Raw genomic sequence first — 16770 nt, 5'->3', positions numbered from 1 at the left:
GCCGCTATTACCTTTTATTTATGCATTTATTGATTGCCAAATTACAGGTAGCAGTCGGGCAACTCCTTCATAATACAGAACGGCTCGCCGTCGCTGGAATATTCTACGTGCTCTTTGATCAAATATGTCAAATAGTTTGAAATAGTCCGAGAATTAGGTTGTGTTAAAAGGGTTAGTGTAGGTATAAGGTGTCTAGACTATTATTCAAGGGCTATGGAAGATACAATTTTAGACCCATTTCCGATTTGCTAGTCACAAACAGTATTTAGGGGTTTTCAATTGGAAAGTAACAGATTCAAGAGTGTGTGGTCCACACTTAATGCAATTTTATATATCTACTATCAACCTTGGGCTTAAAGAAGGGTTGAAAAAAAAACTATCAATAAGGAAATCGTAAGATTTATTTGAGTTTTATTTTACTACTATTTACGCTAATGATATTTTCCATGGAAGAATCACACACGATTTTAAGGGTCCAAATCTCAGATATTTTTGTGGATTAACTGGGACCGAACCCGTCCTTCTTGCATTAAAGTAAGACGCCAAGTACTAGGTTGACATCGCATTCAATTTGAGATTGAGTAACTCGTCTTAGAAATAGTAAATTTAGGCAATTTTGTTCTAAAAAAGTAGAAAAAAATGTAAAATTGATTTTTTATCTGTAAACATCAATTGAACCTTGTTTTTTCAACAATCAATTGAACCATCAATTTAACAAGTTTTTTTTAACTTGGTGAGGCGATTGTAATTAATTTCTTATATAAATATACTTGGATTTTGAAAATGTAACTTTGACAATACCCAAACCAATAACATAGACAAAAAGGCTAAAATACACAAACTCAAAAAAAAAAATTGTAATTTCAAAGGAAAAATATATACAAAAAATATAGCTTAACCGATTAAATACTTGCGGATTACTCAAACATATTGACTATTTGTTTCTCTATCTCCTTATCCCCAGTAGAATACTAATATTTTAGCTTACTATATGGAATCAAAGAAAAATACACAACGAACAAGAATTTGACCAACTTTAGATATAAATATTATATCTTTAGAACTTTAGATGTATACCATTGGCGTATTTTTTTTAATAAGTATTTTTGTAGAAGCGAACATACTTGGCTTCCAGCCAAATTCAAGTAATACGGTGTACCCAAGCACTACAAAATATCAACCAATTCTGTAGTGCCAATTCTACAAAACATTTCGTATTTAAAAAACCTAATCTTTCAATGATTTACTGCATTGAATAACTTCCCGTACATACAAACCTTCAAGCACACCTATAATATTTGCTTGTTTATCAGCTAATTAAATATGACACACACTTAACACAAGCAACACAATAAAGGCCCAATAGGAGTGAGAGAGAGCGAGTGTGTGTTTCTGTCTTTGTCGCTCCCATTGTTGAGGCTTGATACATGGCGAGGCGTGTTAATTAGGTTCTACAAGAACCCTTTAGCACACAATCGAGTATTGGAAGTGATTCCTTTTCCAGAAATACAAAGTTGATTTGTTCAAGATTGATATTCAACGGCTTGAACAATGGTTTTGTTTACTCTGCTCGCAAACGCTACCTTTTAAATTCGTTTATTGCATAAAATATTAAAATAATTTATATCTTTTAGTGTAAATGCAGCCTTAATGTGAGATGTATGTGAGCTCAAATGAGATGTGTTATATTTTGGGTACCTTTTTCGTTAAATGAGAACCACCGTGTTTTTTTCTTTTTTCTTTTTTAAGTTTAAATGTTTTAACTATTGACAAATCCTCTTTAGGGTTAGGTTGGGTTAGGTTAGGTTTGGTTGGGCTGGGTAATGTTAGGTTAGATTGGGTTGGGTTAGAACAAAAACATTAACAAATTTCAATTGTGTATCTTTACACACAAATTATATTGTGGTACAGTCGTATAACTTCGGAGGGTGAAGGTGTAATTTTCCTGTTACACTTACTGGCTGACAGCGTAGTATTGGCTCTTAACCAATAAAAGCGTTGAAACAACAGAAATCACGATTTAAGGGAATCGATCTTATACTTAAAGACTTTATTGCTCTAAGAAATCGACCAGTCACCTATACGCTTAGATAGTATCCACATTGAACAGAGCAAAAATAAAAACTTAAAACACAAGTGTGAAAATTAAATTTGTAAAACACTTATGGGGTAAATAATGGACGTAATTTACATATTCGGGGTGTTTAAGTTGAGGGACGTCCCTAATTTCAATAATTATTTAATTTCTATAGACATGTGGACACCAAGCTGCATAACACCCACATTTCCATTAAAATAGCTTTATTGGTGATTTGGGGGATTTGAACCCAGGTGTCTTAGACGAAATTCCCTCAGTAAACTACCTGTAATGTATACTTGACTTCTATTAAGGTAGTACACGTATAAGAAAGAGTGATAGTAAACACAAAACAAGTATACAAACTCATTTTGTAAAGTACTAACGAGTATGAAGGGGTTGTAAGTTAGACGAATTAGTCTTTACAAGCCAAGTATGTGTTTGAAAGTGGCTACTTCCCCAACTCCGAACATTCATCCACAATCACTAACAGCTATGTGGGAAGTTTGTCCTAACTTATGGCGGTTCAGCTTTTAACGACCCATCTCTATATTTGATTAACAATGTATTCATGTGTAAACATGTTTGATGCCAGTTGCTTAAGATTAATCAACTAACACGTTTGCGTTTGAGGTTATGAGCTATGAAGAGTAAAAAGTGAGTTTGTGTACCCACGGATCTGTTGATTTGGACACAACAATTAAATCATTTCGTAGGACTGAGTTCAGAATTGGTAATGACAAAAAACTTAGTCATTTCAATTTTTGGTTATTCAAACAGTCTACTAATTTCGGGAGAGTTGGCTTATTTTCTTTATAATGTTATGCGATTCTGACTTTTATATTTTAATTTAAAGTTTAATGCGTGTTGTTTTTGAGGTTTCTAAATTCTGGATATGCTGTATTCAAATTAACTGTATGATCAGCCAACCGTTACCAAACCAATGAAAAAGGTCGTCTAATGATTTTTGTGGAGAGAGCTTTACAATTCGCCTGAGAAGTATAGTTTGCCTAAAGTCCAAAGCCACTAGACCAGCTCACTCCTTCACACTCTGAGTAGATAATTAATTTATAAACCCAGTAAACCAAGGTAAATATTAAAATTGTTTCATTATATTCAACTTTTAAATAATTGCAGACCCCTTTCGGCCAAACATTACTCTTTTAGAGTTTAACAAAAAGCAAACATTAGCTAACAAATACATAAACTTTTTCACCCACGATATAATTAAGTTCACCTAACAACCCTGTATAACGACAAAGCTAATGAAGCGCACATAAAGATTCTTTTACACACTCGAACCCGGAGTAATTTGATAAGCCGTATTATGTGGAAATTATGAGTTCACAGCGAAGCGGTCGACCGGTCGAAATCAAAAGGGAGTGGAATCCATAGCACGCGTAAAAATACAAGAAATACCGTAAAACACGACGAGTGTTAACCAATTAGGCAAAAACAAACGTGTAAAAACCGGGGGGAGGGGCATGGTAGGCTCCGCCCCCCGCGACGGCGCAGCACGGTGCTGAGGCGACTGGTGTCATATCAGCGGCTCCACACACCACCTCAGCAGCCCTGATAACAGGGGGGTAGGCGGGGGTGGGGGGGTAACATATGTGGGAGGAGACATACTAAAGCACACTGTGTATCGTGCTAGTATTGGTAGATGTCGATATCGGACGATATTGTAGCAAATGGATAGGTTAGGTTTTGTACGTTGCAGAATGGGGAAAAGGTGTTGGTTGAAGTGTGTTTATATTTTCAATTGGTATACACTATATTTGATTAAATAAAATAATATAATCTCGGGACCATTAATGCATTCACGATTAATTTTTAACTAGTTCCAACCATAATATCATATTCATGTAATTAATTTTAAAACATTACAATTATTGAAGGAATAATCAAAAATAAATAATATTATGTATTATATCATTAAGTAATTACAAATTCAATGAGGTTCTTCATTAAGTTTGTTACACACTGGTGTGAAACTAGTGAAACATTTTAAATTGTTTATAGATTTATACGCACTCCAATAAGAAGATCTTGGTCATGTTAATCGAAAACTACCAAAATCTGATTCATAAGTAAATTAAATTACGGTTTGGAATATCTATGCCAATGGGTTTATGATATAAACCTAAAGTATGTTATCCTAAAACATAAAAACACTTCATCATTGGGACGCCGTGATATTTAAACATACAACTTTTTTGTGTCTAAAGTATAAATAAAAAAATATTCCGAAACACACTTAATAGTTATTTTACACTTTATCCTTTTATCCCACTTTTTTATCCACTTTATCCTGAATTGCTAATAAATATAAATAATCATAGTCTAATTATATTTAATAACCTGGACCAATTAAATAATTTGTACAGTTTCGTCGATTTTTTTATTCACTGCCCCTCCTTCAAAAAAATATTTATCAAAAACATCACTTTACAAATAGGACCTTTAGTTTAGTTGAGGTGGTAAATATTGTGTTTTTTTCAAATTTTATGTTAGTGAAAAAAATTTAAAATACAAACAAGTAGGCCTATGTGAACTTTTCTTAAAAAATAAACTAAAAAAATATGCAGCAAAGGAAATAATTCGCTTTTACATTACAAATAAGAATAACCAGCGTTGCAGACCAAGAAACTGTCTACATTTGCTATACTTATCTTACGTATGCATTGTCAATTATTACTGAGTTCTATAAAGGTTCTACGCTGAGTTTGGTAAATTAGTGTTAGAAAGTTGCAATGAAACTTATCTCAAACCTATCCTAAAAGATAAAATGATCACCTCCACGTAAAGACCATATAGTAAATATTTTGTCACATGCAGTACATAAATTTAAGTGACTTAACCGAGGTGGTATTTTAATTCCAATCAAATGGATGTAACTATAATCATTGCCTATTCGAGTCAAAGGTATAACACAGCAATAATTAGTTAATAAGCTATTATAGTTATCAAATAATTAAACTATTATAAAACATCATGGATCGTAGAGTGGTCAAGATATTCACAAGCAATAAAAGCAAAGATCGTCAATGCCATAGGCTGGTCAACTTAGACCACGCCTTCAATCCAGCTGACGCAATCCAGATACAACTTAAGTTTTGCATACTAGCGCCTGAACAGTTTGTTCTGTTTAATTTATGTAAAAACATAATCGTTTTACGAAGAATGCAAACCTAAATATGAAGTGTAAACTTTCTGGTAACGTGTTCTTAAAATAAGATCTAACAGCCAAACTTTCGAATCCGTTTCTTTTTAAAATATAATTCTATGTAATTTCGAGCATAATAATACAACACTAATAAAATAATATTTAAGATTTTGAAATAGGAATAATGCATAATCATAAACCAACATTTATTTTAAATGTTCATATCACATTATTATTTGGAATTATTGTTTTGTTTTGATATAATGTACTAAATAAGATTCAGAAATATTTTCATTATATTATATAAATTTTGCCTTTTTACGTGACAGATATCGGTGAATTTAACAATTATGCTTTTTGTTTTATCCCAACAATATAATACGATAAAATATGTAAATATATTATTAGCAATGAACATATACACTGTTTGTCATCTTAAACAATTAAAAATACAATACTAATATTTTGAAACTATTAAAAAACATTGTAACAAAAATTCTTTACCAAAAAATCATCAAATGCAAATAATAAAAAAAACAATTAATAGAAATTTTAGCAAATAAAAATGCTCGACGCTTAAAATGCATATTTTGTTCAATTTACTATAAAACTTAAACAAAACCGAACACCTAAACAGCAAATATTCCCCGAGCACACCAGTTAACACATTTATCGCCAGTTAAGCCCCATATCATCCCTTCCAAACAAGACATAATCGCTTAAGCTTAAAGTGTTTGTTTTACTTTGCGTCTTTACCACAAAATGTGAAAGCTTCTTAGCAAAATTGTGTCTCTCAAGCTTTAAGGTCACTTGAACCGATCAATTATTAGTGTAGAAAATGACGAACATAAAGCTAATGTAGATGTCGCTTCTAGTGACGATCAGCTGATATATTGCTTCCCCCCTACCCCCACCCCTACCAACACCTTCAAGACAAATGGGCGATTAGTGTGGGCAAAACTGTTCAATGACATGTGAATAGGTTACTGTTCGATTAAACACTTGACTAATCTGTGGGCTTTTACTGTGGATGTTTTAATTCGATTATTCAACAATTTATTGTACCGGTTATACATGTATGTTATATAGAATCACCGTATTTAATTTTAATATAAGTAATATCGCAGTATCAACATAAATTTCGCGTACAACTTTTAATTTAGATATATTAGTTTTATTGGCTTGAACCTTTAACTTTCAATCTATTCCAACTCCAGATTTCATAAAACTATTAAATTCGTCCATGTTTTTCATTGCAAAAGTCTTCAAGTAATAAGGTCATTTGGAAATGTCGAACTTGATTTTAGTAAAACTTCTTATGTTTATAATTCATTTTCATTCTTATGTTTGTCTTTAGTGGGGTATGTGTTTTTGATCAAACTTCTACATACATAAAACATCAAATAGCATATAAAGAGTACTTTGATAACTACTTATAATTGTTGATTTTAACGTAAATGTAGGTTGTAGTTTATTTAAAATGTGATACATATTATGATTGTCATGACTATCCTTTGATGAATTTAGTCTCTAAGTATGATGATAAGCTATCACTTCTCGTAGCATTATTCAAATATCACAAGTATAAATCCGTGTTTGTGTTTTTAATAAGTTTTTTTAATGTTTTCAAATCATGAATACGTAAACAACATAAAAAAAAAAAATAAAAATCCAAACCACCACACAACTGTTTTCTTGTGTGTAGTCCTATGTTTTATGATGTAACAATATGCTTTTTATTCATATCTTTTTGTATTAACCGTGACGTTAGATTTAATTCACTGCTAGCATGTTTTATCTTGGATGTGTTTTATATGAAAAAAAACACAGCTTAACCACTGAGGAAGCTACTAACACCAAGTGCGTAACGTGGGGGTGAAGTTTATTTAACGACGAGGTGACACCACAAAAGCCTACGTAAGATTTTTTTAACTTGATCCAGAATCGAACATCAACACATTTTCCGTGATTATTTTTCATCGTCTATATCCAAGGTGGACATACTAACCTCTCAGCAGTCCATTGTATTAATTTACAACATTCGCGATCACAATTCAAAACTTAGCCGGAAACTAACCCCGGCACTTAAGTGCCACATGCCCAATCAAGCTGCGGAGTTAGAACCGTAAGCGCCACCAGAGCGACATGCAGGGTTGGAGATTACAGTCGGGGTTTAATTTGGAGTCGACGACGGTTAAAATTAAGCCACCGTAGTCTCAACTCCACACTTCGCGTCTTCATTGCCTAAACTCCTTGGTCAAGTGATTGGAATTTCTACTATAAGACAATTTGAGGATCTGGTTTAACAGCGATAGTTGTGTTAGTTTTTTTTTTTATTTTTTCTTACGGATTATTGGTTATTGTGTGGGTAAATGATATATAATTAGTATATTTTTGTGTGAGGCTAGTGAATATGTGACAGTGGCCAATTTTAGGATTCCTAATATTACATTCAATGTGAGGTTCTTTGGAAAATATTTAGGAACTAAGTACTTAAGAAAGTATTTGTAACGAAGTATAGTGGTTGTCACACACTTGCTTGTGCAACGAGTTAATTGTATTTCATGATTGTTATAAGGCAGTTAATTTGACAGCGAGTTGTATAGTTTTTGCGTGTATACTGGAGGATCCAATATGATACGTATTACGGAGTATTAGAATATGTATGAGCATTTATTTACTGGATATTGAAATGCTCGGAGGAAATGACGCTTTAACCTCTTAAGTGCAAAAGAAAAAAATACAACACACGTTAAGACAACGTAAGTACTTCATTTAAATCATGTTATATTGGTTTTGCAGCATAATTCTGAACGTAATAGACTATTTTCCTGGTCAAAAATACTTTGTTGTATTGGTGTATGTTATGTTATGAAGAATAGGGTCTTGTTTACAACACAGTAAGGTTATACTAGAGTTGTTGACAAGAGTTAAATATGTATCTTGTGCACTGTTGTAAAACATACCTACTGACAGGCACTCAATATCTTAACATGCATACCTTTAAACGGAACAAATAACTTTGTATCATATAATATGGACTCATTAAGTTACGAATAACAAGTTTCACAAAACATCACTTTGTTTACTAAAAATATTGCAAAAGAAATGCAGTCTTACGTTATTCATGTATAGATGTTATCCTGTTGGTAATAAAACATTTCCACACGTTTCAATAAACGAAAGAACCCTTATTCGTGTATTAATTCGATTCCGGTCGTTTTTAAATAAACCCCCTCAAACTCAACCACACAGTAAATTAAAAATATATTTGATATAATCAATATTTCTTTTAGAAAATAAGCTTAACGTTTGTACAATTACTGAATAATCCACAGTAAAATTTTCAAAAAGTCAAATGTTTTTTGTAAAAAAACTATGATAACATCTTTGCATGCTATAGTAAACGAAATGCCCAGTTTACTTAAAATCCTGTACAATATCGAAGTGCAATAATATTTTCAGCCAAAAAGCAATCAATTAAAATCTACCATAAAAATACCTTTTTGGTGCGTTTTATTTTCCCTTTAGTTTCAGTGCACTGATATGAGCTAAATTTTCCTTATTTTGGGGAATATTTCAGTTTCAATAATTTTATTGTTTGGTTGCACATTTTTAGGTCAAATAGCAATAAATTAATGGTAAGTAATGAATCCATTCTACACTTTATGCAGAAACTTATCGTACACTCAGTTAAAAATGCAAATATCTTTAATTCCCATCGGTTCAAACATCAATGGTATAAAAGGGAATCGCGTCAACGCAATCCCCCTAGCCCCACAAAGTTACCATAAACCCCATACTTGACTCCCTTACACCATACAGGTCGCATGATATGGCTGTCGTCGACTATGTGACTACCGCACAGGGACAGTTACATGTTTATGGACGTCTTCGCATGCTTGTATTTGACATTTAAATAGCTCATTTGTTTTTATTCGCAAATTACGATAACAACCGAGACATACTCCCGCACGCACGCTCACACGACACGCAACGATATACGCTATAGTCGGTTTCTTGTTACTTAGTGGTCGGTAGTGGGAGAATCGAAAAGAAAGTGCAGTTTTTTTATTGTGTGTTGGTAAAATTTATAATATTCTTAAAATATCAGAATGGAATATTGATTTACTCTAATATATATGTATTATGTCATGTATTTGTTAAATTATGCTAAAAGCTGATAAGAAAGTAAAGTTAAGCTTAGTAATTTTTATGTAAATAATGTGTTCACTAGCTCGGTGCTTGTAAGCTATAATGATTTAAAATAGTTACTCAGATTAAATGGACACTTTTCTCTTACTAATACGAACAATATTTTGAATTATTCAAACACTGATGTTAAAGGATGATGGCGTTTAAACAATTTTTGAAAATATTTATAAAGAAGATAAAAATTGTATTTGTATACGTGTGAATTTTGTGAGATGAATATAACAATTATAATATAAACAAATGTACGATTTCATGCGTTACAGTAATCGAATTAGAATTGCAAGTAAACACATTTCTACCCTTTAATACAGTGTAAATTAATTACTATTTTCATTCACATATATTTAAACATAAGTTTGTATTACCTTTTAATACAGAATAACTATCCCCACAAACATTCAAGAATGAAGCCCGTGTGTTATTTACCATAGTGGGTCGCATTTCAATTACTAATTCACAATGTATGTTCAGAAATATTTCAAGTACTCGAGGGACCTATAAAAACTTAATCAAAATTCTCATGAAATAGGGATTTTAAACAAAACTGTACATTTCATTATTTACATGAAATTTTAAATACACAACCCCTTGGTTTGTTAACCGATCGTATTAATGACCAATACCACTTACAAATCGATCAACCAATATTTCCAAACTTGACAAACAGATAAGAAGAGTGATTCATTAAGTGCGTTACTAGGACAGACTGCATCTAACTCAAGGTTGTTGGTAAAGTGTTTAGACTAAAACAATAAATTACACTAATAGATCACGAGGTGGAGGAAATTTGCCTCTAATTGTTTTAGTGTACGAGCTTTTCTCTTACCAGGGTCGTTTAACACGGGTCATTTGATTTATCAGGTCATTTATAAGCCAAGTGTAAATGACGTATCATTTGTTTTAATATTATGGAAAAGTATTTAAAAGTGTAATGAACAACACTGTTTCGAGATATAAGAATTTCTTCGCCGAAACACAAACAATATAAACTAGTTAACTGAAACTTCAACAACGAGTGTATTGTAAAAATAACTAAAATAAAAGCAAAGATTTATTTACAACTAAAAGTAACTGGAATAAATTGTTAAGCGTTTTAAAAGTTAAAAACTATAGCTGACTTAAACTCATCATTAACGGATGAAAACCAACTCATTTTCAACGGGTAAAAATTAAATACATTTTAGAATGGATTTCATTTTGAAATTTGATTAAACTGCTGATGTTCTTGTTTAGTTCAATTCTATCTACTCACAATCCTAAATAAGGTATATACTAAATATTAAGATTAAATGGTTTATTGTTATTCGATAGTTTGGAAAAAAATAATTTTAGTTCCATCATTTGAACACTCAATGAAATGATGAGATTATGCATGATGTAGAACTAGACGATTGGATATATTTGATTGAATGGTAGCATTGATAATATACGAATTTTAATTTATTATTATCGGATCGTGCCCATTCACAATTATTTGTGCTTCAAATATGAAAATAATGCATGATCTCACTTAACTCATACATTAAACATAGTACCATAACTTGATTCTTTAACATCTAGGCTTTTAACAAACTATAATTGACACCAGAGAATTTAATATTTAAATCAACCATTAATTTTCGTATGCATTTTACAATGTAGACTAAATATTTACACACAGGCTATTTAACCACGCAACACAACTGAATATCACATCAAACAACAATAAAACAACTGAAGTAATATATATTTTATGATAATAAACAGAATAATCACATTAAAACGATGCTAAATCTACCGAAATCTGGAATTCCAATTTTTAGATTTGCTGACAGATAAGGTGAAACGTTTGACGAGTCGGTGCACCGAGCCGTGAACCCTTGACAATGATTTAAGTCAATAAGGGCCAAGTAAGGTACGTGAGGCAACCGCACACACACACACTCTCACACACACACACTCACACACGAGGGTGGTCTCCCCCAATATCGTATTCAGACCCGCAGCACTTATCGGTTTTCCAGAGACGCGCAATTAATAATTTCCGATCCCCAGATATTATTGCTCCGAGAAAACAAAACCGTTCGGATTTGCAAAACCTGTATTGAAATCTGCATTAAAATCTTTTATTCGGAATCGTCCCTCATATTTTTTGGATTAAAAAGTTGTAAGTTGTATGTGGTGTTATGTTCAGTGGATTTTAATGAGTGACACCAATGTGTACATGTTGTACTGGATGATGGTACAAAAAAATATGTAAAAATATTACTTGTTCTAAAGAGGTGTGAACCCATTTAAATTTATGTAAGTATTTATTACTTAGTTTCTTTTTCAGTCTAGTTTTGATGAAATTGGATACATATCATAAATAAAGTTTTGATGCCCTTAGATTTTATTATTGTTGAGGAATTACTAACCGAGTTGTAACTATTTTGTAGTCTAAGCTACAATACATGGTTTGGTTTTACCTCCAAACTCAAATTGCTGTATGATCTATTACTTTCTACTCTATTTATTTATAACTCTGCATAAATATACGAAACCGGTTTTAAATTTCACCAAACAAATATATCAACAACTAAACAATTTGACATTTTAGTTTTGATTTTTGAACGTATGCATTATAAACGTATGCATTATGGTAGCAAAAACTAACACTTTCATAAATTATTTTTACAGTTTAAAGAATACAAAACCTATTCAACACAATACTTTTTGGAAATTAAACTACAGTCTGGCATTCGTCTTTGATAAAACAACGTTGATAACTTTGATAAAACAACGTTGATAAAAAAAAAATTACCCTAAAATAGCTCTTTAGTAATTTTCCTAACATTAATCAAGTACTATTACAACCCTTTATGAGGAAATATTATATAGAAAAAGTTTACAAACAAAATAGCTTGTAAACCATACAACTACTTATTTACTGATAACTTATAAGCAATAACTAACACAAATAGCTTTTCTTAACCTATATTTTAAGTTAATCGAAAGTTAACTGAATATCTACATCTTTTTTTTTCAATACGTGTTCAACACAAACGATCTTTAATCAAGTAATTAGTACATCACTGGGTGGTTTACGCGTTTGCAAAGTTTCAAAAGTTTACCGCCGTCGCGTCGGCCGCACCGCGGACGCACCTCTACATCTACATCAATACATACATCACTACATCACTAAACAACTACATTACTACATTTAAACAGCCCTCTCAACATTGATTAATGACCAAGCAGCCGACTCACGTTCAATTATTGCAATAGCTGACATTAACTGAGGAGTTATTTAAATGAGTTGTAATGTTATGCGGAAGAATAAATTAAAATTACTTGCGTGAAGCGCTCATTACTTACTGTTATGTGTTGTAAAAACCTGTGTTTAGTAGATAACATGTAATAGGTGTAGTGAGTGATTAGTAATTTATTGCGAAAGTTGATTATAACGTGTTGGACAAAGTCTTAATGAGTTTTGAAGAGACAGTTTTATCGTTTAGGTTATAATATTACACAAATTTAACAAAATCTTAGGTTGACTATGTAATTATTGTTTATGTACTGTATATTAAAATGTTTATCATTAAATAAGTTCGGAAAATGAAATACTTTAAAATTAAGGATCTTTTATGGTCGGATCTAAAAAATGTTTTTAAGTAAGTTTTATATTGTATTATTCTGTTTAGATTACTTTACAGTACAATGGCCCCTAAAGTTATATTAACTTTTTTAGCAAAAAGTATTTAGACCGGTGACTTGTAAAGTTCATTCTTAAAACCTCATAAAACAAACAAGAACAATGTTTACTGTACGAAATAACCTTTAAGGACTTAAAAACCAATTATAAACTCACTGTAGTTATAGTTATTTTTAACTTATGATGTACTTATTTTTATTTTAAAGCTTTGAAATATAAAAAATGTGGTCTTGTTAATTGGCTAGTGCTTCTACGATTTGGTAAGATTGTTTAACTTAAAATGACATTTTAACTAACATATCGTCTAAGTTGAATTGTTTATTGCACACTGAAAGTAAAAACTAGTGATCTTTCTGAAAATTTACACCCTACTTTTTGACCAGAGATATTATACTAGCGTAACAAACTTGAACAAACTTTTACCTGCAAATCACTTTTAACTGGTTTAACTGAAAACTTCACAAGCCTACGCAAACCCACCAAAAACAAAACTACACAAAGAGTTTAAAAGTGGCACAACTTACAGATAAGGTGTTATCGGCTCACATACTCGCGCGACCGCGACGCACACACAAGTGACACAAACCGTCTAAGAAGAAGGGGAGTTTCTTAAAAATATGGCCGCCGGGAATGAACGCATAATTCTCCCGCTCCGTTAATGAATCCGATTAGACAAAAGGTTTTTTTCGCCGAGGGAGAGAGAAGGGCTGACGCAGACGCGCGCACCATGTGAGCGCCCACTTACCGTATTTTTCTAAACAATGAGATCCGCCGCCCACCGCGGGAGGGAAATTCAAAACATGTGTGACACAATTGACACATTCGTACCTGTGCTTGGGAAGTTGGTGTAGAGTAGACGTAGAAGTAGATGTAGTAGTAGATGTTGAAGCCTCGACGTACAAGTTTACAAGTTCCCGTGTAGCGACACTCAATTACAAGTCCAAGTCCAACTCACATGTCCCGACCACCGCATCGCTCGCGTCTTTTGTTTTTGCTAGCACGACTACTACTGTACTGGCACTGGGCAGCGGTAGAAGGGGCGCAGCGCGCGAGGGGAGGGCCGTCACTGCCCACAGCTCCGACCTTCAATGCGCGAACAAATTTTCTGCAGAAGTGAAAGTCCCCCCTCCCGGCTCTTCAAACCCCTATGCACGGAATAATGAAAGAACGCGTCATTATGATCGAAAAGTATTTGTTTCTCGACTTAAATAACGCCCGCACCGCTGCGGCAAGTTCGGGCACTTGTGGCCACTCCAGGAAGTTTCCAGCTTGCAGACGTTGTACCTGATTTCTACGTTTGTTTCGGGGCTTAAAGTTACGGTGGTGGTTGAAAATGAAATCAAGCCACGAAATCTTTGTGATTCTGAAATAGTTATTTAGCTATTTTTTGATTATCGTAGAAATACTTGACTAGATAGCAATGACGTGATAATTTGCATCTTGAACTAATCAAGTAATTAATTAATAGATTTATTCCTGCCCAAAATAGTAACTTTTTACTTTGTTTGAGCACTTTTTTCAAACACGAACGTCTTGGTAATGTTGAGGCTACAACAATGTGACCTTCCCAAATAACCTTTATAGATTTTAATACTATGTAATAAATACTAAATCTATTATAAATAATTGGTTGAAAAAACCATTATAGTAATTGTAGATGTAGGCCTAAATATCTTTTAATCTTCGTAAGTAAACAGTATTAAAATTTTATCATTGATGAAAGCGTAAAGTTCTCGCTGTATTAAACGATTAAAAATATTGTACTTTCATAACCAACTTAAACTTTAATGGTAAAAAGCTGAATAGTATTTTAATAGTACAAAAGATCCATCACTGAGTTTTTGAAAAATTATTTAATTATTTAAAAAAATCTCTGATTCCAATACAATAAATTTGAGACAGAATTCATTATCGAAACAATATAAAAAAATTACAATTTTGCACAAACAAATTATAACCAACAAATCCGCAAAGTGAGTCCAAACACTCGAGTCTCGAGTTAAACATCCCCTTTGTATTCATTTACGTGATGATGTCCCCAAGAAATGCACGTAGCTCGATGTGTCCGCCGCTGCATACGTAAGATTAGTTTTTGTAATCCTCCCTTACCTCGGCACAACACGACTCCCCAGGGGATGAATTACGAGCTTATCCAACACCCGGTAAGATCTGTCGTACTACAAAGCCCCACGATTAACTGTAATGATGTTCATGATGTGTGTTCCTAAAAAAATATATTTCAGGTGTGTCGGTTCGTATTGTACCAAACTGGCTGTAAAGGTAAAACACCCCATCCGCAGCCAACCTCCTGACTAAACAAACTTTGATTCATAGATTTCCACTGAAATATTTCCTTGTACATGATAGATTTCCCCCTTTAAATAACATTAGGTTTAGTGCTGCAAGGAATGTCATAAAGTGTGTTTTTATTTAAATGGTAATAGCTTTGTTTGAAATAAATAAATCAACCAAATTTGATCAACAAACAACGTTTTAGATGTCCTTCATCATTTAAATTTGTTTTTGCTATAGTACCGTCTAATTTTTAGTCAGTAACACTTCTGATTCATTAAACCACAATGATTTAGAAGAACTTTTCTCAGTAAAGACACTTTTTCTGGTTAGTTGTCAAATATTTCATAAGTAATCCAATTTGAAAATATGCAAAACTATCAATAATCATCGTGTTTAAGTACGATAAAAAACTAATTACGTCTTGAAAACAATCGAAGTCATCCAATTACCTAATTGTCATAACTTTCAATATCACTACTCCTCAGTACGAAGTGGTATTTTCGATTTCAAAACTATCAAATTTCGAGACTTAAAATTTGGAAGTTCGTGGAAAAACCTGGTGGATTAATTAGTTAATTACTGTCAGCTGTAGCGCGCCGCTACAAACCCATGACAATACGAGTGTCTACCGCACAATGTGAATAATACAAGCCCACTCACCCACATTCGCTCCCCTAGGCATCAAACTGATGGGTTTATCGTGGCCAGCTCTGCTCGTCTGATTGGCGCAGTCGTTTCAACGATAAAACCGATTTTCAATAATTTTTAAGTTTAATATTAGTGGTTTGTTAAATTGTTTTGTTTCTCGTGCTTGTTGTAGAAGTCAATTCGATTAAGTGGGCTATTGGTGGTGGAATATAATTTATTTTATAAGGATTACATTTTATAGATTTTTTTGAGGAGAAAATATTGTCAGAGAATTATTTTTTGACAACACAGTGAAGATTAAACGTTGGATATGCTCCATGATAGATTAATCAATGCTCGTTAATATGGCTTAAAGTTAACTTATTAATGGTGGGAAGTTTCGTAAAATAACACGAGGTTGAATAAAAACAACAATTTAGTTCAATTATTGATTGAATTTCATTCGAATTTGGTCAAAACTAATCATAAGATGAAGAGTTGGTTTATTTGAGTGGTAGAGTTTGGGCCAGCACGTCTTCTATATTACTACACCTTTCTATAAATAATCATCGACTGGATAAATAAATAATGTAAGAAGAATCAACGTATAAGAAACGCATAACTAACACGATTTTGTTAGCCTTCACATCCTAAGACTCGTCCTAAATACTCACATCCTATGTTCTAGCCTGGAACTGTTACATATTAAAAGTACAT

At 32.6% G+C, this 16770-nt stretch overlaps 1 protein-coding gene across 3 annotated transcripts in view; it reads right to left on the bottom strand.

The window, feature by feature from the left end:
• The window catches only part of LOC128991046 (protein jim lovell-like), a 149679-nt gene that overhangs the window by 62487 nt on the left and 70422 nt on the right, over nucleotides 1-16770 (bottom strand). Inside the window, exon 1 of one of the 3 annotated variants that reach the window (XM_054413764.1) lies at nucleotides 13960-14064. The exons of the other annotated variants lie outside the window; for them this stretch is intronic. The gene's annotated coding sequence lies outside the window, so the exon portion shown is untranslated. Of the gene's footprint in view, nucleotides 1-13959; nucleotides 14065-16770 lie in introns of those variants that run through there. 3 annotated transcript variants of the gene reach the window in all.

The sequence above is a fragment of the Macrosteles quadrilineatus genome, unplaced genomic scaffold, assembly GCF_028750875.1.
Source record: "Macrosteles quadrilineatus isolate MER2022 unplaced genomic scaffold, UCM_ALF_1.0 Scaffold_3__2_contigs__length_128488019, whole genome shotgun sequence".
Lineage (NCBI taxonomy): Eukaryota > Metazoa > Arthropoda > Insecta > Hemiptera > Cicadellidae > Macrosteles > Macrosteles quadrilineatus.
This window is presented reverse-complemented; position numbering and strand designations above follow the sequence as displayed.